The 27,263-nt window shown below is 42.6% G+C and overlaps 1 long non-coding RNA gene and 1 pseudogene across 1 annotated transcript; one reads left to right on the top strand and one right to left on the bottom strand.

Annotated features, from left to right (window-relative positions):
- Positions 1 to 2,749: 2,749 nt before the first annotated feature.
- On the top strand, positions 2,750 to 6,611 carry LOC136490243 (F-box protein At5g03100-like; annotated as a pseudogene).
- An 18,872-nt stretch (positions 6,612 to 25,483) lies between these two features.
- LOC136490244 (uncharacterized) lies at positions 25,484 to 26,917 on the bottom strand. The gene is made up of 4 exons (XR_010767561.1): positions 26,834 to 26,917; positions 26,580 to 26,654; positions 25,897 to 26,282; positions 25,484 to 25,797 (listed from the first exon to the last, which is right to left on the bottom strand). It is a non-coding gene; the product is annotated as an uncharacterized lncRNA (long non-coding RNA).
- Positions 26,918 to 27,263: the final 346 nt, after the last annotated feature.

A 27,263-nucleotide genomic window follows, 5' to 3' on the forward strand; every position in this document is an offset into this window, starting at 1 on the left:
ATAGCCGTTACCCCTTCACTGGGCATTTTTCGGGATGACCGAACGCACCCGTCTAGCGTCCGATCAATGGATGCACGCCACGCGTCGCCCTCATTCAACCTCAGTCACTTGATCTCAACGATCGGCTGCCACGCGCCAACGATCAAGTGATGACCGGATGCTCCTGCATGACCGGACGCATGCCAGCCAGAGTCCGATCATTTATAGAGAGCTCCCCGAGCCTCTATTTTGCGACCGGACGTGTCAGGTGAGTCATGATCGGACGCAGCACCTGAGTCCGGTCCTTCACCGCCTACCACGTGTCAACGCTACGCCTACGCCACTGCGTCAGTGTACGTCAGAGACGATCGGACGTGGCCCCTACGCATCAGGTCGCTCTTCGCGCCAGCGTCCGATCACATGACTGAGACCACACGCCCTCTGCTGCCATTGACCGAACGCGCCGGTCCTACCGAGGCCAGCGTCCGGTCACTCACAGTGACCTTCTTTCGCCTCTTTTTCTTCGCCGAGTTGATCCTTTTCATCTCCAACTTCTTTCTCTTTTGCAAATGTGCCAACACCTCCAAGTGTACACCACCATGTGTATGTGTGTTAGCTTTTCACAAACATTTTTCAAAGGATTAGCCACTCAACTTGCCACGCCACTCGATCCTAGCAACGATGCAAAGTTAGATCACTCGAGTGGCACTAGATGACCGATATGCAAACAAGTTTGCCCCTCTTGATAGTAAGGCCATCTATCCTAAACCCGGTCATCAACTTCTCTACACACCTATGACCGATGAAATGAAATGCCCTAGGTTATACCTTTGCCTTGCGTATTCCATTCCATCTCCTCCAATGTCGATGCAACACATGCACCAACACGATCAATAATGATATGATCCACTTCATATCATCACGTGATCATATTGGTTCATCGATCTTGACTTCACTTGCTTTTCACCATTGCCTTCGTCCATCGGCGCCAAGTCTTGCTCAAGCTTCACCGCCACGCGGTCCATCGCTTCAAAGCCTCCAACTTGCCCTTCACGCTTGCAACCGGTCCATCAAGCCAAGTCATGTCTTGATCTTCTCCACCTTGATCACATGACTCAATGTCATGTCTCATGTGCAATGAGCTCCTTCATCATCACATGTGTGAGCTTTGCAACATCTCCGAGCCATTTCCACCTCCATGGCATATGTTGCTCACACACATGTACCTGTGGACGAATCACCTGTGTATCTCATATAAACACAATTAGTCCACATAGGGTTGTCACTCAATTACCAAAACCACATAAGAACATTTCAATATGTTGCCATGGCTATATACGTATGTTGCAATTATATTGTTCCAAATGTTTCAGCTATTTTAGACGTATGTTCCAAGCGTTTGATCTGGATGTTGCAATGTTTCAAACATATGTTGCAAGTGTTTCATTTTGATGTTGCATATGTTTCACACATACAATATGTTGCAAGTGTTTTATCTGGATGTTGCATATGTTTTGCAATGGCTACACGCATGTTTTTCTGGTGTTTCATACGTATGTTACAAGTGTTTCATCTAGATGTTGCAAAAGTAAATCTGGTGTTACACATGTTGCAGTGGAACCTATTTGCCGCAATCGCCTGTTGTAGTTGTTGGGCCTGCTTGCATGCGCTTGGGTGTGAAGGGGGTGCGAGCGGCTGCTGCGGGAGACAATGTTTGCGCAGATCGAGACGTGGCCCCTACGTGGGCGCGTGCAGGCGCGGGCAACAGAGCGGCGCTGCCCCCACGTGAAGCGGGTGCAAGCGTGCAGGCGGGCGCAGCTACATGCGTACGTGGGGGCGTGGGCAGGCGCAGCAAACGCGGGCGTTCGGACGCTGCCCCCCGTCCGGATGTCCAGGGGCTAGCCTGACTACCACTAGATAGATCTTGCCTCCTCCGTTATTACTTTTAGATAGAATCATGCTAAACTCTCTTCTAATTTCTTCTAATTTTTATATACTTGGTCGCTTTATCGTGAAACAAAATTATACAGTATATGCAAATTGAATGTAGCTCTGTTTTTCGTTTTCTTGTCGAAGCTGCCGAAAGTCCTTGATTTGTCATCGATTTCTTGTATTTTTTGTAATGATAAGTGAGGGATGAATCAAGGGCAAAGAGAATACAGTGCGGCGGTGGCGTAGCAAGCCCACGGCAAACCAGGTAGATCGGAGTACGCACCCCACGGCTGCGGCGACCCTCTATCTGGACAGCGAGCAATGGAGGAGTGACTTTCTTCGTCTACGTCCGCGACAAATGAACTGGCGATGGGGAGCACGCAAAGGAGAGACTCGCAGCAAAAGAGGGCGCGCCAAGATAGACGCCGCGTGGGATAGATCTATTCACGCGACAGTGAGTACGTGCAAAGTTACGCGCGACGGAGCGATTTTCCAAGAGCATAAATTTTAGGAGTATGGAATATGAGTTGTTGGAAAGAGATTTTTTTTCATCTTACTAAAAACTAAGAATTGAGAGGAAAAATATGGAACTGTCGGAGATGCTCTAAGCAGATGAATTAATGGCAAAGACCAGTGAATCGAAAAGAATTGTGGTTTCACCGGAAGTGCTGACCATCTTTTTTTTTTGAGGAAAGAAGAGCTGACCATCCTAATGATGCAGCGATTGGTGGTTTGCCACCCTTCATTCGTTCGCTGACGTGTGGGGCCACAAAATATGGGCCCACCTGTCGGTGTCTAGTTTCCCGCAATCGTAGCTTCGTACCCTCCCCACCGGATGAACAACGGTCGTCTTCCTTTACCCCTTTTTCCCCACCCCACTACGCTCCACAGTTCTCCAGGCCTCGGGTTTCCTCGCCGCGAGATCGCAGCCCAAGCTGCCGCCGGTCAGGACGTCAGAGGTGGCCGCCCATCCAGTCCTTGCGCCCTTGCTCCGTCTTCCTCCTCTGGTCTGTTTGCAACCCTATCCTCTCGCAGTCTCGCGTCTGATGATATCGTTTCCTGGTTCCGCAGCATCTTCGCCTGAAATCTCTGCTGATTCGTCCAAGCTACACGTCCTGGGATGGCCGCCGCCAAGTTGAGGTAGCCACAGGTCAAAGCCCCTCCTCCTGCTGGTTCCAGTTCGCAACCCTACCCTCTCATTATGTCTGCTGATCGTTTCTTGGTGGACGCCCGCCACCTGCTCGGCAGAATGCATCCAGGGGAAAGTAGCAAGAGAGCTGTGCCTCCAGCGCTCGGTAGCGGAGGCAGCATCGACGCCCTGCCGGACGGCGTCCTGGAACACATCCTCGGCTTCCTTCTGGCGCCGGAGGCCGTGCGGACGTGCGTGCTCGCCCGCCGCTGGCACCACCTCTGGATGTCCGCCCTAGGCCTGCGCGTCGGGTGCCTTGGCAACGACGTACATGACCCGCCGCCGGTGGAGGAGTACCGGGAGTTGGTGGACCGCCTGCTCCTCCTCCGCAGAGGTTCACCGCTGAACACCTGCGACATCAGGTTGGGCATGTTCAAGTACGACGACGTGCCACGGTTAAATGCCTGGTTCTGGCACATTACATCGTGCAAAGTCAGGCTGCTCACGCTCCGTAACCATTGTTCTTACTATCTTGTGCTACACGATCTGCCTCTTGTCTCCAAGCACCTGACCAGGCTAGAGCTGCGCGGTGTATGGCTCCGCAGCAGCTTTCTGGACTTCTCCAGCTGCCCAGCCTTGGAATATCTAGAGCTGCTTACATGTAGTCTATTGGGCAAGAATATCTTGTCCAACTCTCTAAAGCATCTATGCATCACGGACTCCCAATTCCATGCTGTTGTCCGCACTTGCATTTATGCGCCTAATCTGGTTCACTGCGCCTAGATGGCCTAAAGTTCTCAAGTCCCACGCTCGACAGCATGCCATCATTAGTGGAGGCATTTGTCTGGATAACTGAGGATTATGAGAACTTCTGTGACAATTCATCGGAACCAGGCCTTTTGGATTGTCTTTGGGAGTCATGTGACAGTGCTCGTGGTGCCACTGGAAACAGTTGTGTGCTTTTCAAATGTTTATCAGAAGCTAAGAGTTTGATGTTAACGTGTACTACATATGACTCGGTATGGTATACTTACACTTTGCCTTTTTATATTGATAAGTGATTGCTGAGTCATAACCTCATTTCCAAAGCATTATCTACACCGTTGCTCATAGTTCTTAAGGCGTCGCCTAGGCGTCCAGGCGTGCCCAGCTCGACTTGGAAACAGTGGCGCCTTGGCCCCAAGGCGTCGCCTAGGCGCCGCCTAGGCGTCCAGGCGTACCAAGCACTCGCCTGGACGCCTAGCCGCCTTAAAAACTATGCCGTTGCTGCACATTGATAGATGTCAGTTAGACATGACTTTCCTTTTGCGTGCCTTGCTACCAACCATGCTTATTAAACTCAAACCATATGTTCACAGTGAACATCATTCCGTCCTCTTTTCATGCTGTTTTTCCAGGTTCTTTTCAAATGGGATTTAAGATGGTGCCCTGTGTTTAGCAAGTTAAAGACCTTGGTGCTCAATGAATATTGGCGTATGCCTGATGACTTTGGCCCATTAGTCTGTATTCTTCAACACTCACCTGTTCTTGGGGAGCTTACTCTTGAACTTTTTTCTGAGGTATAAATGGAAAGTTGCTACATTTACACTGCTGATTGATCTTGGACATTTGTTTTTGTTCACTAGAGGGGCCTAAGTATGAAGTGGATATGAAAGGAAGCATCAGTCCAATGGAGCGATCAACTACAATTTCAGAACACCTTAACATAGTCAAAGTCAAGTGTCAGGCTGTTGATGAGAGAGTTCTCAAAATTTTGAAGCTCCTGTGTACCTTCAACATATGTAAGCTAATTAGCAACTTTCCTCATGCTTCTACCTGAGAGTTCACTGCAAAATTATTGACACACTGCATTGACATTTAGTTGGCAAATAAAATCTCAAAGTTACGTATACATGGAGTTATCCAGTTGAACATATTGCATAGCTATTGAGACATTTATGTTGACTTCTAGAACAGTTCTGACTGTTTGACTTTGTTCTTACCATATTTGGCTCGCTTGTTAGTACTGAACAACAAAACAAATATCAGTTTTTAATTAATTTAAGTAGTAACAGTGTAACATTATCACACACTATTGTTCTGCGGCTGATACGGTTTGATACGGCGTGGACGGCGGGGAGAGCGTAGAGGAGATCGGAGGAGCAGCTGTGATTGAGAATTAGAACGCAAAGGATATCAAGGCAAGGGCGTTGGGGGATTGTCGCCGGCGGCTACGGCTGAAGCGCTCGCAGCCACCATCGAAGTAAACCCCAACCCGCCTAGGGGAGGTTTTATTTTCTTCTTCAATGATTACAAATCAATCTAAGGTGCTCTTTATATAATAGGTGACTTGCCTAACAAAAACCATTAAATCTCCTAAAAATCCTCCCTAATCTTGCCTTATTCTAACAAACCCAACTTTAGCCAACTGTAACAGTGTAACATTATCACACACTATTGTTCTGCGGCCTCCCTTTTTTTCTTGAAGGCTACTTAGTTATTACAGTTTATCATCGGTTATATGTACTACCACTATTGATTAAATCAGGGTTCACTCAATCCTTTACACAAACATGTTCATGCATTTGATTATCCAAAGAACTATTATTGCTTCTCCATACTTTTGTTGATTCAGCATACATTTGTTACTCACCTCTTTCAGATATATCATCTTATTCATGTGTCACAATCATTTCTGTGGTATCTTTACATTGCAGGTTTTCTTCAGTCCTCGCTGTGGCTAGAAGTTTGTTCATAGCTTATAGTAATGTACCAGATCTATTTTTGCTTTTTTATGTTTTTTTTTCCTCTGGCACTTTTGCCAGGCTTTAAGAGCGTAGAAATCCACATGTTTTCGGTTTCAATTTGTCTTGTTTATTTCCACAGATAGCAGGTTGCACTAATCTGAGAATAACCTCTGTCCTCACTACCCGCTAGACCTGAAAGCAAGCTATCAAATGTTCTCTTCTTCTGAAAATGCAAACTTTCTGTTTTCAGAATCAGAAAACATGTGTGTTCTGCATTCTTCTGAAAGGGTAGTTTGCCTAGATGGATTCTAGTTCGGAGTTGATACTGTTGAGTGTATCATGGTTCGAACGGAAACTATGTGTCAGGTTATTTGAACATTTCTATCAGACTAGGCTGACTGTTGGTCGATTGAATTTCCTATTCAAGAAAGCCATTTCCTGCAGTTTTAAGATTCTGTCTAGTAACTGAATTTCTGATCTTATAGATAACAATTAACTCTAAGTACCGCCGTTCATTTTTGTGCAGGTTTTGATTTCTGAAATGAGGCGCTAGAAATTTTGGGTTTTCAAGGGATCTAGCATCTTTCACTTTTAGGAAATGCAAGGCTAAAGTTCGCCGCAACAAGGTTGCCACCTCTTGTATTTCTTGTAATTGGGTGTGTCATGTCACTTATAAGCTTCTAGAGTTGCACGAATGTGTGAGAAATGGCAGCACAAATTGTTCGGAAACTTTAAATATCTAGCCAAGTTTGTATCTGGCGCATCATGTCACTGTCATTTCTTCTGCACAGAGATCATGAGGGGTTTGTTTGATAATCTGGACCATTAATGTCCCTTCAGCATATACATACTTTGGTTAGGCCTTTACGGTTGAGCTGGTAAGGTGACCTGTTTTCTTGTAGCACAGTCAGTTCCATATCTCTCTGCGTTATTACGTGCAAAGGTTCAAAAGGACATTCAGGTAGCAAGATTGGAAAAGAAGAGATGACATGTCTCATTGGACATTTGGCAAATTTATATCCCGAAAAGACTGCACTGCACGCCTTTTAAGCCATCTTCTTTAGAGGACCTTGTTTGCCCAATGTTGCTTATACGTAGTTAGTTTGCATGTCGTGTGAAATAAAGGGAAACTCAAAGTACTAATCGAATGGTGAGGCAATTAAAAAAAATGACGTGGTTAGCGCTCGGACATCCGTGCCTGCGCCGGCTGTTGCTACACATGCCCGTCTGCTGCTGCTAAGCATGGTGCTGCGCATGCACGTGGGGACCGCCCCACGCCCGCTTCGCTTCCCGCATGCACGCGGGACCGCCTCCGCCTGCGCTTGCTTTCTGCGTCTGCTAATGAAAACACTTGCAACATGAAGCGCATGTTGCAACGTACGTCTTAAACAGCTGAAACATTTAGAACATACGCTTGCAACATGTGTATAGACACTGCAACATATACAACATATAAATAAAACACTTGTAACATACGTCTGAAACAGCTGAAATATTTGAAACATGCACTTGCAACATCTGTGCATAGTCATTGCAACATATGCAACACCAGATCTACTTTTGCAACATCTAGATAAAACACTTGCAACATATATCAGAAACAACTGAAACACTTGCAACATATATTTAAAACACTTGTAAAAACACCTGAAAAGATTTAAAAAGCCATTCAAAACATATGCAACATCCATATAAAACACTTGCAACATATGTGTAAAACATATACAACATCCATATAAACACACTTGCAACATACGTATGAAAAATAGATGAAACATTTGGAAACAGACGCTTACAGGATATGTTTACAGCCATTGCAACATATGAAATATCCCGATATACTTTTGCAACATCCATATGAAACACTTGCAACATACCTTTGAAACATTTGAAACACTTGAAACATACGTTTGTAATATGCACTTTTAAGCGCAACATCTACTTATTACTGGGACGAATGGAGGCTCGTCGACACGGAGCTCGATGCCGCGGAGTCGCGCGGGGGAGGGGGGATGATGGGATTTTTTTATTTTTTAATCCTTTTTTATTCAATATTTTCAATAATAATTGCTCTAAAAAATTACGGATCTAACCCTTTTGGTCGCACTAATGCCGCTGGCGCGACCAAATAACGTTGTCGCGCCACATGCATTGGCACGGCAACATCTGCCATGTTAGACGGCATTTTTGACGTAGAAAACCTTGTCACGCCACTCCCATTGGCGTGACAGTATTATTCTGCCGCGCCACCATGAGTGGCGTGACAAGACTGAACCTTTGAAAAATCATATCTCTTCGATACGACGTCGGAGGAAGATGAAATTTATATGTGAATGGTAGATCTCGATGAGATCTATAACTTTTTTAGTTTTAAGTTTTTTCATTTGAGGACCGTAAGATGCTAAAAAAACATTATAAAACTTGAGGAGCATAATAATCGCGTACTAGTGCTTGTCGTATTAGAAAAATAATATCTTTTCTGTATGATGTCAAATGAAGATATTTTTTACATCAAAATTTTATCTCTCAATGAGATCTTCAAATTTATAGTTTTGAGTTTTCACATTTGGAGTCCAAATTCCAAACAAAGCCTAATTACAAGTGCACAACCATGGGCTAGAATGGTAACGTGATCATTTTCTAACAGGTAGATGCGTGATTCCTGAACCTTCACTGAAATAGTGCACTGAATCTATCTTGAAAAGTACAACAGCGGGCATCTGATTTTTGCTATCCAGATACTACTACTCGTAGAAAATTATGGAAATCACGCAGCAGGTAGAACACTTCATATTTTACACCTTTCCAGATTCAGGTGGTGTTTAAATCTAGCTGGTAAAGTTTAGGGATGTCACATCGGGTGTTACATGGGGTGTCACACGGGAGTATTCGATAGTAATAATAAAATAAATTACACAAGTTCATCCACGAGATAAATTTATTAAGCCTAATTAATCCGCCATTAGTATTAATTAGGCTTAAAAAATTCGTCTCGCAAAGTAGTCGCAATCTGTGCAATTAGTTATTTTTTAGTCTATATTTAATACTTCATGCATCTGTCCAAACATCCGATATGATAGGGACTAAACTTTAAGAGGAGGAACTAAACAAGACGTCAACCGGGCACCTGCTCCAGGCACCTCGCAAGTTTCATCAGCTTCCTAACTCAAATGGTACTCAGATATATAACAAGATTGGAATGAAATTATGAAACCACGAGTTCGACTTCCTGTGCCTGACAATCATTCCTAGAATTTAAGATGTGCTAGTTTGAGGTGTAACAGTTCTTTGATTTCTGGTTGATTTCATGCACGCATATTGATCCGGAGAATCCTTAAGGGGCTAAAACCAAAATTGCGCATTTAAAGCCAAAACTCGTGGCGGGTGTAGCAGCGGTTTGGAAGAATATACTACGGATGGATAGCGTTACTCTGATCAACCTGTAAAATACTCAAATAAGAACCCAAAACTCGTGGCACATATTAGGATAAGAGGTTAGCGGTCAGCCATTCAGAGATTTATTGTCCTTGGAGGTTTAGAAATATTTCTATTTTGGCAGAGTTCTAGCAGGATGTCTATTAATATTTTTAAATTTTCTTATTTATGATATGCAGAAAGAAATTATGCATGGATGGTATTTTTATTTTTATGCCACCACGGTGAATATTCCCCTGGGCTACACACCGAGAAAATTTTCACATGGGGCTTTAAGCTTTAATGACGCAATGATGTAATGCAGTAATGAAAAACTTTTTATTATTTTTTTTTCTAAATGCAATGCTAATGTAGAAAAAAAATATGCTAAAAGTGAAAATAATTCATGCAATGCTAAAAAGTAAATATGGATAACTACCGATGTTACCTCACGGCCAGGGTTCAGATTTTTAAGTCCTCCGAACAGGACTCGGCTAGAGAAGAGTCCTTTACCTTTCGGGTGCATCATCCGATCTCAGTGATGGAGACCCAGATGACTGCATATCTTATGATTGTGTCTCTGATGATGACGTTACCTTCTTCCGTCAAACCCGTCTTGGTTTTGAGTATTGATTTTTGGTTTGACAGGTTCAGGACCTTCACTTGTAGAAATTTAGAGAATCGACTGTTCTCCCCCACGTTTTGCTTGAAGTGTGTCCTGCTCATAAGACAAGGTAGAGATCACACTACCAGAAACCGGCACTTTGCCGAGTGCCGGACGCTTTGCCGAGTGTATTTTATCGGGCACTCGGCAAGTCTTTGCCGAGTGCCAAATAAAATACACTCGGCAAAAAAAAAAACACTTGGCAAAATGCGTCTTTGCCGAGTGCTATTTTTCGGCACACGACAAAATGCGTCTTTGCCGAGTGCTTTTTTTGGCACTCGGCAAAGATGTATTTTGCCGAGTGCTATTTTTCGGCACACGGCAAAATGCGTCTTTGCCGAGTGTTTTTTTTTCTGGCACTCGGCAAAGAGGCATTTTGCCGAGTGCCTTTGTTTTGGCACTCGGCAAAGCAGTTTTTCAAAGCAATTTTTGAGGTCCTAAATGAATTCAAATGAAAAACATTTCAACTACAAAGTTGTATAACTTCTAAAGATCTACAAAGTTTATTTTGGTCATTTCTTCATTTGACAAAGCGACAATAACGTTGTTCATAAAATCTACATCTCTCATATTAGTTTCATGAAAGTAGAAGAGAGTATATAAGATTTGTGAACAATGTTACTACTACTATGTCGGATGAACAAATGACCAAAATAAACTTTGTAGATCTTGAGAAGTTATGAAATTTTGTAGTTGGCAACATTTTGATTTGAAATCATCTTGTCATACAAAAACGACGTTTGAATTTGAAAATTTTAAAATTTGAATTTTTAAAAAGACCTCGGATGGAAAAAGTTCCTAAATAAAAATTGTAGATCTCCAAAAGTTATGAAACTATGTAGTTGACAACTTTTTGATTTGAAATCATCTTATCATGCAAAACTACGTTTGAATCTCTCAAATTTAAAATTCGAATTTTTCAAACGACCTCGGATGGAAAAACTTCATAAATGAAAATTGTAGATCTCAAAAAGTTATGAAACTTTGTATTTGACCAATTTTTGATTTGAATTCGTTTAGGGCCTCAAACAAGCAATTTACTCTCGGTTTAGTATAATATATGAGGATAGATAATAGAATCTAGACACAAGTGACAGTTTAGTGCAGTGGTAGAGCAGCAGACATCGATAAAGACGGGCGGGCGCTGGCTGGTGGCGGCCTCCCCCGAAATTTTTTTTTGAAAAAATTTGCTATTATTTTTGGGTTTTTTTTCGCATTTTCATTTTGCCGAGTGTAAATCTTTGCCGAGTGCTTTTGCGGCACTCGGCAAAGAAGCATTTGCCGTGAAGGGATATGCCGACAGCTCTTTGCCGAGTGCAGCACTCGGCAAAGGCTTTACCGAGTGCAAAGCCTTCTTTGCCGAGTGCAATTGCACTCGGCAAAGCACGCGTCTCCCGTAGTGTCAAGTGCATGGGCTCTGTTGGTGGGAAAACACCAACAGAACCAAAACTTTACTTATTCTTCTCTAATCTTAGGCACATTGAACAAGATGAAGTTGACGTTATATGCTTTGTTCAATTATAATATGGGTGATAAGATCAGAAGGTTGAGAATGTAGTATTTAAGTTTATTTGGTAGAAAGGGTTGAATTACTTAACCCATGGAAGAATTGTCTATCTCTACATAATGTATCAAACTTTGCATGATTATGACTATCATCTTCCAGAAATTAGATGTGCAATGTTTTAGTTCATTTGGTTAAGACCAAGATCAAGAAAGTGGTGCTAGGAACAAGCTTAAAGAACAAGACATGTTGAGCTAATCAGATTGGATCAAATAAGTTATAACTCAAACAAGTTTGTTTCTTATTTATGTGCCTAGCAGAATCAAGAAAAATCTTTTTAAATAATGACCATGTACCTTAGGATGTTACCTTTGTCATTGGAGCGTAATGTCACCATATGACGAAGGATAGATGACTCGCGATGGTCCTTCCCTTTTGCTTGAAGTTTTCCTTGTTCGGCTAGTCTCGCAGCTTGAGCTGTTCATGAGCTTCACACCTTTTTCTTTCTCATCCTTTTGTCATGTCATCTTTCTGCTCTTCGATCTTTTGACACTTGGTTAGACCTTTTGCCTCACTTATTGTTTTATGCCTACAAAGGGTTAGTGGACAACACATACCCGAAGGAATATACAATTTTGAAACACAGGTTGTTTGTCCATAATTTTGTAATTTTCCTCTATGCTAATGAAAAGATAGTGTTAGAATTATTTTAGCATAGTTTTTGTTTATCATGTTCTATATAGATATGGCTCAAGGCAAAGGTAACTTGTAGTAGGAGACAAAATGAATGACCTTTGATACTTACAGTCCTTTCATTCATGATGAATGAGCTGTGTCTTCTTTGCGCAAAGTTATTGAAGTTCATCATGTGCCTTGCTTCATCTTCGATTTGAATTCATCTCATGACTTACCCAAATTGAATTAAAGATTTCCTACAGGGGTTAGTCCAGCAAAATATCCAATATCTTCTAAAGCAATTTTTAGTTCAATAATCAAACTAGACTCCATGTCTAACTTGATTAAGGAATGCATTTTAACCTAAACACCACGCTTAATTTAAAAATCCTTCTGAAGTAGGATCAACACTCCTAAACTAAGCACCATGCTTAATTTAAAAGATGTATGAACATACTCCAAACCTTAAGCATACTATAGCAAACAAAGGTAGCATGAAAGTATTGTAGAGTTTTATTCAAATAGAGATGAAGAGAATGATTGTTATTTATCAAACTGAGTATGGCTTAAAGGTAGAGACAACAAAGATGAAATAGCAACATGGCATAGGATTTTTTAGAGAATTCCATCCCCCATCCTTGAATTTTGCAAATGCAAAATCAAGTTTGGATGGATGTGATTAAATGTTGCATGATAATGGGTTGGACATACCTTGCGTCGTCATTCTTCTTTCTTCTTGCTCCAAACCCTGGAATGGTTAGTGACAATAATACTCAAGGAATATTTTCACAATTATATTTCTATACTCATTCCACAAAGGCATCACAGCAAAAGGTGAAAACTCATGTTATCTCCCGAAAGTGTTTGTTTTAGGACAGAAGCTCGTCCTTGGGAAACCTTCGACTCATGCTTTAGGTTGGTGAAGTGGTTTCCCCTCCAACACCAACCTTTGGGTGCCTATCTCAAGATTCACACAACGAGATCTACAATATTTATGATAAATATATGCATCTACAACCACCCTTTAAAAGTCTTTATAAATAGGGAGTATAAGGGGGTTGAAGATCTCGTGTGTGGCCATGTTGGAGAGACCGATTGATTCAGGAGATTTCTCATGTGAGCATGGATTTGATGAGGTGTTCATGAAATATCTTCCATGCTCATAGATGTTATCTTCCTTTTCAATCTCCAAGGGTGTTTCTTCATAAATGTCTATAGGAGGAAACATTGTCTCCATCATTCCATGCCTAAGACAGTCATTGGATGTTTTGTTGTCCAAGATTTCCCTTGGATTGGTAACTCTCGGGTTGATCTTGTCTAAAGCCTCGTCCATCCATTCAATGGCAATGACACATAAGTTCTTAATATCCTCCAACAATTGTTGTTGCTCTTCTTGGTCTTCCTTTCTAGAGTCATCATGAGACTGAGGAGAAAGAGCATAAGAGGGATCATCGGGGTCAAGGATGGGTTGAGAGATAGGTTCAGATAAAATATCTAATGTGGGCATAGAAGAGGACAAGATAGGATTGGCTTCTAAATGGCTTGGCTCTCCTTCTATGGCATCACTAGGCATGCCATCCTCGAATTCTTCCCAATGTCCTATATGGGAATAAGGACGCTTTCTAAGAGACCCCTTCTTGAGAGAATTTGAATTATATTCGCTCGAAGGTCTCTTATGAATATCAGAATTTAATGTTCTCCTAAAATCAGCACCAAAGAGGTTATCCTTGATCTCAATAGGGATTTCCAAAGGTGGAATTCCTTCCTCTATTGGGGGATTTTGGAGTATTGGTGGTTCGGGATTGACAGCTCAATCTTGGGATTGGAGTGGTTGTGATTTGGCTATCAAAGCTTCCTCTTCTTGATTGTGAGATGATTTCTTACCTTTCTTTGTGAGTTCATTATGAATGCTAGTGCAGGGAGTGATTCCACTAATTCTATTAAGCATAGACCTTACTTCACTAGCAAACAAATGAAGAAAAGCTCCTCTAGAGGCTGCATCAAGGGATTCCCTGGAATCCTTGCTAAGACCCATGTAAAAATGTTGAAGAAGTACAGGGTCTTGAATGGCAAGGTCTGGGCCAGTGATGATGAGTTCATTAAAATGATCCCACGATGTACCAAGAGATTCTTCTTCTAGTTGTCTAAAATTTAGAACCTCTTTTCGAAGGCTAACCACTTTAGAGATGAGAAAGAAACATAAACAAAATTTAAAGCATAGTGTTTCCCAGTCTCCTTACATACTTCCTACGGTTTTGACTATAACAATGTTTAGCTCTTTCCATCAAAGAGAACGGAAACAACTTCTATCTTAAGGTCTTGTCAGACATGCCAGCGATACGCAAGCATGTATAGGTCTGCTCAAACTCTCGTAGGTGTGAGTATGGGTTTTCATCGCCTTCTCCCGAGAAGGATTGATCCCGAATCAGTTTTATTAAACACGGGCGCAGCTCATAGCTAGATATTAGGATAGGCTCTACAGATTTAGGTGGCCCAAAGCTCATGCTCGTGGGTTTAGCGTATTGATAGATAGGAGTGGAATTCATAATAGAAAAGAAAAGAAAAGAAAAGAATGAAGGAATAAAATGATAAAAGAATATAATACAAGGTTAAGCTAGGTTTGTAGTTAATTCAGCAACCGTTTCCCCAGCAACGGCTCCAGAAAGCTTGTTGGTATATTTTAACGTACACAGATAAATCCACAAGCGCACGGATACCGCTGTAGCTTTCACCTGGAGGTATTCCAAGTATCATATCCACGGGGAAACGTGTGAGGTTAACTACGGTCTTCGCATGGTCAGTTCTTGAGTTGGGCTGGGCCATTGCTACGCCGGTGTTTGGCCCAGATGTGTAAGTTGGATGGGCCTTCTTTGTCTTCCTTGGCACGAATGCTACGTTTACGCTTTTGGAGTTGCGTCTTTTGACTATATTTCCACCCTAGTTGTGTCTATGTCCTACAAAATATTGATTCTCCAATATAAGTGGAAATATGTCAATAGTAAAGGTATATGTGTGTAAAAATATGTAGTTTCCTTCTTTTTGGATCATAGTTGGCGGTTAGATTTTGTCGATAAGAACTGCCAACAGCGTGCAGGGCACCCCACCCCCACAGCACCAAAGTTTCAGTTCGCGCCGCAGTCCTTCTAGAGAAGAAGGCCAACTGGTAGTTGCACCATGCGCGTCGGGCAAGAGCCATTGACAAAGTAGTGAGACGCAAGGTACCTCGTCAAAGTGCTGGCCACGTGGTTGCTAGCACGGCGCGCGTGCGATGATGGTATGACGGAGGCAGCACGAGCAGGAGGCCGAGGCCATGGATTCTGTGGTGGAAGGGAGGAGGAGGAGGAGGAGGAGGCCTACCTCGCCGGATCCACCATGGCCGCCACCGTCGTCGCCGGATCCATAGCGCGGTGGGTGTGGGGTTCGGCTGCTAGAGAGGAGGTCACCGGAGGGAGGCCAGATCCTCCGGATCCATGGTGCGGTGGGGCCCCGGACGCTGAGGAGGAGGTCATCGGAGGGAGGCAGGATCCACCGGGGAGAGAGAGACTGAGAGAGGGAGAAGAGAGAGACCGAGAGGGAAGACAGGGTCCGTGCGATGCGGTGAGTGGGGAGGAGTTGTGGCCGTGCGATGGCCTTTAAAAATGGTCGTGCGTTATTAAGTCTTTACCAAGAATAAAACCTTGGCTCGATTAATGTATTGAGTGTACGAGCCATGATTTTAATCCCCTCAACAATCTCTGGGTGCATGCCACATATCTTTTAATCCAGAATAGGAAAACAAGAAAATCCTCCAAATATAGGAAAACCAAACGAAAGCTGAAAAAAATATGCATGCCAAAATTTCTAGCTTGATGTTGGGCTCATGGTTAGATCTAGGCCAGCCAAAAGAAACAATGGTTTTTAGGCAAACAACGTTCAACCACTTGATGCGGTGTTGATCGACGACGAACGCGAGGTGGATGGACAAGGCGGATGGATGTGTTGCTGTTGCCAGGGCATGAGGACGTACGCCTACTTCCACTATATCGACGTGCACGATGTTGATTCGGACTGCTCCAACTCTTCTTTTGCTACGCTGAGCGTCATGTCATAACGATCTATGATCACTTACTCACATATGTTGTCTTCATTGAGCACGGTAGATTACTATTTTGTGCTTGCTTAGCATACTTGTTCCCCTACACTAGTTGATTTGCTTAACCCAAACTCGATTTGATCCCTCTTTAAGCTTCTTCACACGTCATGAGCGGTTATCTTATTGAGGTTGAATTTGATGCCTGTATAGCTCATCAGCTCAATAAAAACACTAGATTCACTTGCTCATGAACAAGACATATGCTACCACTAGAATCAAACAACCAAATAAGCAACAGTGGTAGAATATGAACTTAAATACATTTTATTTTCAGTGAATGCCCTAATGTTGACATATTCATGTCTATGTCCACTAGCCAATCTAAGTAAGGAATGAATGCTTTATGCATAACTAATTTTACATTTGCTTAGTTTAGAGAAGCTAGCCATATAAGCGGTGATCTTCAAGACATGTTGGAGTAGTCAAGAATGTTCAAATCATTTCTTGTTTGCAAAGCCATGCTTCATCAAGTCGCTTGGTGAATATATCGGTTAGTTGATCCTTAGTGCCCACACTTCAATTGTGATACCCCCATTATCTTGTGTGATTTCTAATGAAGTGGTGGCAGATATCAAAGTGTTTTATTCTCGAGTGTTGAACCAGGTTGGTGGCTATCTTCACGACACTCTCATTGTCACATAGCAATGGAGCTTAATCAAATTTGATCCCATAATCCAACAAAGTTGCTCTCATCCATAGCAATTGTGCATATCAACTTCCCGCGGATATGTACTCCATCTAGGGCATTGATAGTGAAACCAAGTTTCGCTTCTTTGAGGACCATGATAGAAGTGATCTTCCAAGTAGTTGACAAGTGCCTGAGGTGCTATTCCTATCCACCTCGCACCCGCATAATCCGAATCTGAGTACCCCACAAGCTTAAATTGTGCATCTCTTGGTTACCACAAACCAATACTAGGTGTATGTTTCAAATACCTCAAGATCCTCTTAACCGTGGTCAAATGTCTCTCTTTGGATGAGGCTTGAAACCTTGCATACATGCATACACTAAACATCACATCTAGTCCACAGATGATCAAATAGTGTAGGCTTCCAATCATAGACTGATTTCAACACTCTGAAAGACAAACAACAATATACTTTTGGAGTATTACTACACTACACTATAACAAGAACACATCATCAGATGACGCGGAAACATCAATGATCATCTAGATTGAACATTAAATTAAGTCTTCTACAATGGCATAAGAAAATAGATCTTCAAAGTTTAAACACAACCAACAAACCACAGATGTTTATTACAATGTACAAAAAGACTCCGCAACAAACTAGCTTGTTACAAACACATGTGTTTATTTGAAGTGTATATGTACAAGTGTGCATGCTACTTCCATCCTGCCAAGCATCCTCAAAGCTATGTACCTGAGATGGGGAAATAAGAGTATGAGGTTTACAGAAAGCCTCAACAAGCAAACTGCCTTAACAAAACTATTCAAACCACATGTTGCCACATGTTGATTAAGCATCATATTTAAACAACAATAACAAATACAACAATTACTTCATAAGTCATACTGCTGGCTAACCCAGCGAAATTGGCCAGACCAGTTTTCCCAGTGAAACACCACATTGGCTTGATTTTTACTCTCTTGTAGCCGATTTAGATGATTGGAGAACTCCCATTATGAATTATTTACGCGATCCAAGTGCCAAATTTGATAAAGTGTTCGGCGGAGTGCAGTTAAATTCATTTTGCACAATGATGAGTTATACCGGAGAACTGTCAAAGACTTGTTTCTTAAGTGCTTGGATATTGATCAAGCAAAAGTGGCTATGGTAGAAGTTAATGAAGGCATACGTGGTACACATCAATCAGATCAAAAAATGAAGTGGTTATTATGTCGGGTTGGCTTTTATTGGCTCACTATGATCGCCGATTGCTTTCACTACTACAAAGGATGCGAGAGTACAAATAGTTTGGTAATCATCAGCTAGTTCTTGTTGTGTTGATTCATCCTATTATCAAATTGTGGCCATTTTGAGGTTAAGAGCTAGATTTCATTAGACAAATTCATTCCCCGTCATCAAAGGGACATCACTTTGTGTTGATTGCTATAGATTATTTTGCAAAGTGGACCAGCTGGTCCTTTGAAGAATATGACACATAAGGAGGTAATTGAGTTTATTACTGATCATATCAAACATAGACTTGGTATCCCTCAGACATTAACTATAGATCAAGGAACATCTTTTGTATCAAAGGATGTATAGGATTTTGCCAAATTATATAATATTATGTTGCTCAATTCATCTCCATATTATGCTCAAGCTAATGGCCATTTTCCTTTGATGGATCGCGTTGTACTAGCCATTGGACTCCAACACGACTAGTTTCTGCTGTTGGTTGGCTCAGGGTAGCCACCAAAAAACTTTGGTGGTCGCACCACTAGAGGCTCTAGAGAAAAGCACCATGGATTCTTCAATCCAGATCAAATCCTAACCATTGGATGTTCATAATGCATCCTCCGGTGGTCACCAGACTTTTTCGGGGACCCTGTAGAAACCGTACGTTTTCAATAGCCCCAATGACTAGTTTTGGTGGGAGCCTATATATGGGGTGTGCTTGGGCTTCAGCTCCCTCTTGGCCATTCTAACTGATACACAACCCTTTGGAGAGCTCAAGCAACACTCCCACTTACTTCTTTGCGTAGAGATTCATCAAAAGTGAGATTGGGGAGAGACCTAGTGCATTTTCTTAAAGAGTTTGCATCTAGTGGCTCTAGTTCATCATTGGGCTATGGACTTCTTGTTACTCTTGCTGGTTGCCACCACCTTGACGGTTTGGAGCTGTGAGGAACCATGAAGCACCTTGTGGTGATTGTTTTGTGGCTCCGGTTGATTGATTGTGAGGGGTGCTATGCTCACCATGGGAGATAGTGAAGAGTGACTCTAGTGGAATGCTCGAGGCTTGTTGGAGTGCTCTTGGTTGATTGGTTTCTTGTGGCACCCATGTTGAGGGTCAAGCTTGAGAGGCTTGTTAGCGCATGAAGCTATCACCAAAAGTCTTGCCTCAACGAGGACGTAGGTTGCCGGCAGGCAACCGAACCTTGGGGATAAATCTTATCTTCCTTTTACCCCCGGTGGTTTGCATCCTTACACGTGTGCTTTACATTCTTGTACCTATCTTGTGTAGTGGTTGCTTGCTAGTTGTTGCTTGTGTAGCCTAGTTGTAGTAGTAGCTCTAGTTGTAGTTGAGTAGCTAATTTAGTTGCTCCTCCTGTTTAGCTCTCTAGGCTTAGTTGCCAGCCTTTGCTTGTTTGAGTGCAGTAGTAGTAGAGTAGTGAGCAATCTTGCTGCTAGAATTGTGTTTGGAGGCTTGCATTGATGTGAATTAGGCTAGGCAAAGTAGTGGCTATTAGGTTCACCTTTTATTCTAACCACTTTGCCTAAGTGTTGTGATTTGTAGAGAAATTTTAAATAGGCTATTGACCCCCTCCCCTCTAGCCATCTACTCTCTGTGTTCCAAATTATAAGTGGCTTTGGCTTTTCTAGTACATCAATTTTTTTATGTATCTAGATATAATGTATGTCTAAGATACATAGCAAAATTTATGTACAAAAAAAATCAAAGTGACTTATAATTTGGAACAGAGGAAGTAGATCATTTCAGGTGGCACAGCTAGGATGGACGCCTCCATTAACCATTAATAGAGGCAGGCACCTTAGGACTGTCGCATCTATTAATGTATTAATGGAGGCGGGATAATTAAGATTCCTGCCTCCGGAAATGGTGATTAACAGTGACCCTTTGCCAGAGGCGGATGTCGTGCTCACCTCTGTTAACCTAAACTGACCGCCTCCGAAAATGAGCATAGGAGTAGTGTTGAACAACAAAGAAACCACACCTCAACTATAAACATTTCACTATCAGGACATACATTTACCCAAAAGAAGATCATTACTACATGATTTTGACTAATCCCCTTAAAGTCCACCTCAAATCAATCGAATCCTAAACCCTAACTGAAAAACTAGATATTTCATCACCCAGGACCGAGCACATTCATACTTCATAGTACTACATCCTGCAAGCACTACTACCATGGAATGAGGCTTCGATTCACTCATAGTAGATAGGCGGCAGTTTGCCTTCTCTACACAATATTGGCAACATCGCGTAGATTCACCGTGATCGGCATGGGCGCCTGTTCTCACCAGGTGCCTCTAGATCTTGCCCCTCTACGGATTCCTCCAAACTTGTCTGCGATTCCCTCCGACTGGAGACCTCTTCATCATTACTCTTCCTCACAAAATGATGAACCCAAAATGAAGAAAGGAAGAAATGAGTTGCGATTCAGGCAACATGAGGGTCCATAGTGCACATTGTTCATGTGTTGGCCCTCCACACATGCATGCAGCTCACATGCCCACCATAGTCACGTTGTCGCTATAACATCGACTAGAAGGTGGCAAGGCGCCCTTGAATGGGCATATGGAACTATAGTGAAAACATGACAAATAGTGAGTCCAGATATCGATTTTGAGAGTTCATAGAACTAAGTGGCTGGCATAGAGCCACAAGTTCAAGAGCTGCCAGTGTATTCAACTAAAAAATGTTTTGATTTCTTTTATTTTTCTAGAGGGTTCACCAAACATGATTGATTATATGATGGATTATTATAATCAATACACCTGATTACAATAATAATCCTATAATCCAAGTGAGACATGCTTTTGGGGGACCATGGATGCTGAAAGTCTAACTTACCCCTTGACTGGTTGTCTAACTTGACAACAAACTAGAGAATAAGATAGGAATTTCTCACTTTAACTAACCACAACCAACCATTATAATCTAGAGTGTTAGGAAAATGATCCCCAGCAGGGTGGAGGACTGAGGGTCTTCGCCTGGGCGGAGCCTCCGGGCGAAGGTGACAAGATAGGTGGGCCCAGACACAATTAGGGTTTCATGAATGTATCCACCAACCTCCTTTACACAGGGTCTGGCTCCCCCTTTTATAGGGCACTGTTTGCTACCATCCTATTTTATATCTTTACCGAAGACAGCTAAGGTACATTCCTGGCATATTCCTATACTAGTACAAGTTGCCAGGGGCAACCCTGGTCTTCTATACTTGCACTCGAATGCCTTCCCCTCCGCCACACTGTTCGTTCGAGTTGCCCGGACCTCCGCCCTTCGTCCTATAGCCTCCGCCATGGGTTGGTTCCTGGGAGCCTTCGCCGTCATCCTTGGGCCTTCGCTCGTCCGGGGGTGCGAGCGAAGGCTTCTCTTGAGGTCCCTGCAATCCATCATTTGCACACAATTGATGTTAGTCCTTGTGGTTAGAGCAGTGCCTAGCCTCCGCTACTCATATATCCATGTCCCAACACAGAGAACCAAGCACTTAATCCATAATCCTGATTATAGTAAACGTAAGCATAATCCAAATTGTAATAATCCGGCTGTGATCCAAATGGACCATTAGAGCATCTCCAAGAGTTCTCAAAACAATATCCCAATCCATGATTTTTGGCAAGATTGAAAAACTCATCTCCAACAACTCCCAACCCCACCTCCCAATCTTTTGGCACTTGGAAAAATTGACCCCGTCACGCGGATAAATACGCGCACATATCCATCACACCAATTTAAGGTGGAAGGATGTGGAAAAGAATAATAAATAGGATAAGTTCCTGATACAAATGTCAAGAGAGAAGAAAGTATAAAAGTTGTTGGGTGATTTAGAAATAGTTTCGGGATTTCTAATTTAAAATTACCTTCTATCTTTTAGGAACGGGATTTTAGAAACTGTTGGAGGAATCCAACAAATATGCTTCAACCTTTTGTAGTCACTTGGAAAACTCAATAGTTTACCAAGTGTTTTTTTAGAAACTGTTGGAGATGCTCTTAGCTAATTAAGTAGGCTTCTCCCCAAATTATACTTTTGTTTTAGAGAAAATTGGTTTCATAGCACTTAAAGATTACGACATCCAAAAAATACCATCCAAAGTTCGCCGTTATGTAAAATACCACTGAAAGTGGTGTTCCGTTCCTGAATCTAGCATTCTGTTTCCTCGCTGTTAACGGCGTCCACCAAAGCCCACTCCACCTCACGCAGACAAAAGGGCCCCACTCGTCATCCTGCTCCCTCTCTCTCCAATCCTTCATGTTGATTCACCGCCGCTGCCGAGCACTTGGGATACGGCGCGTTGCTTTGTCTGGCCAGTGGCCACACCCTGCACCGGGCTCGTCGTGTCGGGCATCCGCCGGAGGAGACGGCCGCGAGAAAGAGCTACTGCACCAGGAGCAGCTCCTCCTCCCAGATGCGGAGGAGGGCGGAGTGCTGATGTGCCGCATAGGAGAGGCCACGGGCGACACGCACGCGCCATAGCTTCTCGGCAGCGCGCACCCTAGGCATCGTCGTCCTTGCATGCCTCACGTAGGCCCCCAGTGGCCCACTCGCATCAGGGCCACTGGCCCCATCGACAGCTGCTGCAGCAACAACTCAACGGGTCACCGTGTAATGCGACAGCCGCCGCTGCTCCGCCGCGTTCCTCGGTGTGCCCGCGGCGGCGCCGTCTCCCAGCAGCTACGATGGTCGACTGTCTGAGGTTCATGACTAGCTTCAAGCGCACGTGAGTGATCCTCTGCACATATATCCATTCGTGCTCGAGTATATTGGTTCAAATTCATGTTTACTTTCCATCGATTCATGTGCTTAGTTTTTCAGTTCATATGGATGTATTACAGGAATCCCAAAAACTTCTCCATCGCCTCCACGATCATCAACTGATTGACAACTGTGCTGCTGCAATAGCGACGTTGCAGCTGGAATGGGAATTCCAGGCATGCAGGAGAGCCGAGAGCATGGACGCGGTCACGCGGAGTGCGACACGCCGACACTCAAGCTACTCACTTGGGCGGCAGGCGAGTCCGTCGATCTTCTTTTGGTGAACGCAGTGACGAACTGGATTAGAAGCTAGTAAGCCACTGGTTCATGGAGGTACCTGTGCATGGTGATGGTGGTCGGCGGAGAGTACAGAACCAGCTGCCACATGAAGCCCCAGCCGAGCAGCCCATGTAGCGGCCTGCCGCCGGCGGTTGTTGCGCCGTTCAGCAGCAGCAGGCCCATAGGCATGTCCTTGCTCTACTGCTGCTGCGCTGCGGGCCTGCCTAGGTTGATGCGGGCGTACAGGTTGTTCTCCACGTCCTCCCATGGCTCCTGCTCGATTTGGAGTGAAGCGGAGGCATCGGACGAAGGCCAACAAACGACGTTAACAGCGAAAGTAACAGAGTACTAGATTCCGGAACGGATGCTCACTTTCAATGGTATTTTATGATAGAATGAACTTTTAATGGTATTTTCTGAATGTCGTGTTCTTTCGGTGGTATGAAACCAATTTTCCCTTTGTTTTATACTCCTTGTTTTATATCTTTGTTTTGTTTTGTAGAATTATTTATGGAGCTGAGGCAAGCTGACCGCTTCCACCTTTGTTAATGTCTGGTGCTTAGGTATCGGTCGTTGATAGTAGCGTCTGTTGCGTAGGTATTGGTCGTCTACAGACACCGAGTGGTGCCAACTGTAATTTGTTTTGTTTGCTGTACCTACGGAATTGATAATTCTAATGTAATTTTATAAGGAAATGAAAAGGAAGGCGTACCCTATACTCCTCGTGGTGATCGCTATGGGTTGTTCGACAATGATTGACAACCTAACATCCAAATTGCAACCATTATTTGACTTGCAAAAGAATTAAGTATTATACCTGTAACACGCGAAGACTGACCAAAGCTCGTATATAAGGGCAGGCCGGCAGGGAGACCTGTGTACATACAGATCATAAAGCGAAAGGACGGGCCACAGAAAACACCGATCCATGGCCAGCACCGAAGCTGGTGGTGATGCGGTGGCAGTAGCGATTCTCAACGAGGTGCCGTCGGTCCAGGGAGCTGGGATGGGTCAGTTTTCCTTACTCAGCTTTGCTTCTGCAAATTCCGCTACATCAACTGTGAAACCTCTTTTTTTTTTTTTTTGGGGGGGGGGGGGGGGGGGGGGGGGGGGTTACTGAGCATACCGTGCTACTGCTGCCCAGTGGTAAATATTTGCAATGAAATACATATTGGTTTCCAGAGCTTAATAAACGTGTCTGATTGGGTATAGCTCGTTTAAGACTAAGTTCGTTAAAACTTGTCCTTCGGGATAAGAGCACCCTCAATGCAGAAACTACAGGAAAGTTTTCGTAGCCTCAGAAGCTACCATAGAAACCACACCTCATAATGTAGAATTTTTTGTATGGGTTGCGTTCTTACCTCTATCCAATATGCTCTCCCTGTCCAACAACAGGAAGAAACTAGCAGCCCTCCCGAAGGCAGCGCCTGTAGTTTTTTCTACCACCGATTTGCGTAAACACATAGTTTCTTGTCTAAAACCCGTTCAGCAAAATATCTACCTCGTAAGGTAATTAGTAGGGATGCAAACTATATTATTATTATTATTATTATTATATTATTATTATTATTATTATTATTATTATTATTATTATATTATTATTATTATTATTATTATTATTATTATGATTATTATTATTATTATTTTATTATTATTATTATTATTATTATTATTATATTATTATTATTATTATTATTATTATTATTATTATTATTATTATTATTATATTATTATTATTATTATTATTATTATTATTATTATTATTATTATTATTATTATTATTATTATTATTATTGAGCAGTGCACCAGAGTGTAATCACTACCCCAGTTTTTGACATCACTACCGGTTCAAAATCCCCCTTCACTGCTGGATTTTGAACCGGCAGTGATATACTGACAGTGATGTGGAGTTGACATCACTTGTGAACCGACACTGATGTGGTTTTTAGAAAATCCAAAAAACAGGCCGAAAAAATAAGGAAATTTTTTTATTTCGGGAGAGGCCTCGTTGGACAGCCACATGGTCGCGCATCGCAAGTCACAAGCACTACGTAGAATATGATTTTTAGGGGCGGCTCCAGATGCTCTGTAGGGGCGGTTTGTCCAGCCGCCCCTACGCAAGGGTCTCTACAAATCATGTATTTGTAGGGGCGGTTTCCAGGCCGCCCCTACAAAAGACACACCGCTGCAATTCTTGAGAATGTACAAGACAATGACTCAGTAAGCCTAATTGTCTCCACCTGCATAAACAACAGCACCAGATGAGATGACATATTGCTTGTGTACAGGCTGCAAACACTAACCACAAATGGAAAGCAAAGCCTTTCTTTTTTCTCAAACACAAAGCCTTTCTTTTGAACGAAAGAAAATGGAAATGTCCTAGGAACTGAGCCGAGCTCAGTTGGTAAGCCTACCACCCAGGTTCGTGTCCTTTTTTACTTCAATTTTGGTGTCTATTTCTCCTTATTGGCAATGCCACATAGTTCCTCTTAGTGTTTTTTTTGGGGGGGGGGGGGGGGGGTATTACTTTTTACATACAGGATAACTAAGGATAATTAGCTGGCTAACAAAATGACCACTTAACCAAGATGAAATGTGGGAACAACAGTAAATCTAAACTTCAAAGAGTAGACACAACAAAACAACTGAACCTAACCTTCGATAGTCTGCGAAGAAGTTGGTTGCAAGTCCTTAGCATAACTAGTTTTCCACGTCCAAAAAGTTCTTGCTACAAACAACCCAAAACGATAATCGATCAGCAAAGTTACAAACATGCATCTTCTGTACTTAACCAGAACTAACCAAACAGAATAAGGATCACAATTACCTTCCCCAGTACATCTTGTTGGCTCTCAATATACCCAAAGATATCTTTGCAGTCTTTGATTGTTGACATTTCAGTTAGGTCTTCTAACAACTGGAATACCATACCACCCTCAACATGCCCTCTTTCGCAAAGATAAAGCACAATATCTATCATGGAAGAACATTATTTTCTCAGAACAGAAACTAATGCTACACAGGCACCAAATAGTGTTCAAGAAAAAAAGAGAAAGTGATGCCATAAGGTCCTCAGATAGGTATGGATTTGAACAAAGAATGTTGGAAGAACTGCAACTGACCAAGAAGGCGAGTTATCAGGCAGTTACTTTCTCCGCTATCCAATAAATTCCCATATTGCATGATCTTTTTACCCGATTGCACTGCAGATGACTAAGAATACAGATTTAATAAAAACAGAATCAGCAATCAATGTTGATTTCTAAGATTGCAAATGAAATATGGAAATACACACTCTCCATATAAAACAGAATCAGCAATCAATGTAATTTTCTAGGATTGCAAATAAAAATGCAGCCACACCTTCTGTTTTCTTTTAGAAATAATAATTAAAACCCTACTGCTCAGAACAGATGCAATGACCCAGAAAAATGCACGTGCCGACAACACTCCCTAACCAATTTATCATCAAGTGAGATCAAAGGACAGTGTAGCCACATAGAAAGTTACCACAAGCTCCTGCAGCAATGTTCGAAGAGCATTTTCCAAGGATTGGTTCTCCTCTAGAACCAACACGGTTTCCTTCTGTGAAATGAGATATGCGTGTCAAATCAGATGTGATTAACTGAACTAAACGACAAGTCAAATCAGATAGGTAGGTTACCTAAAACACAAGCAAATAAAATAGAGGAAAATGATAACATGAATCACTAACGGTTCATCATCAAATCAAGATTCACAAATGCCAGATTGAACGTAGATACCTGAGGTTTAATTGCTTCCTGAACTGTCTGAAGGGAAAATGTTTCTGGGGGTTCATTCCTAGACAACGCGCTCTGGAAAACTCCCTGAAAAGAGCAAAGAGATCACATTTCATTCACTCTAGCTTCTTCAATGCCAATAGTCAATAAGTCACTTTTATCAAAATTGATTCTCATTCTAGTCATTTGTTCATAGCAAAGCAGAAGCCACTTTAGATTATTTGCTTTATCTAAATCATCTTCCAAAAAGAGTAAGGTATCATTCTGCATACTGCAGACTCACCACACCTCCATCTATCACTTGTGGTAATAAACTAGATATCAAATTATTACTAGCAGCTTTAATAAGCATCCTGGTGAAAATATATGTAACTAGATTAAAGAGCAAAGGGGAGAGAGGGTCTCCTTGCCCGACGTGGATCTTCCTGAAGTC

Source organism: Miscanthus floridulus, chromosome 10, assembly GCF_019320115.1.
Source record: "Miscanthus floridulus cultivar M001 chromosome 10, ASM1932011v1, whole genome shotgun sequence".
NCBI classification, from domain to species: domain Eukaryota; kingdom Viridiplantae; phylum Streptophyta; class Magnoliopsida; order Poales; family Poaceae; genus Miscanthus; species Miscanthus floridulus.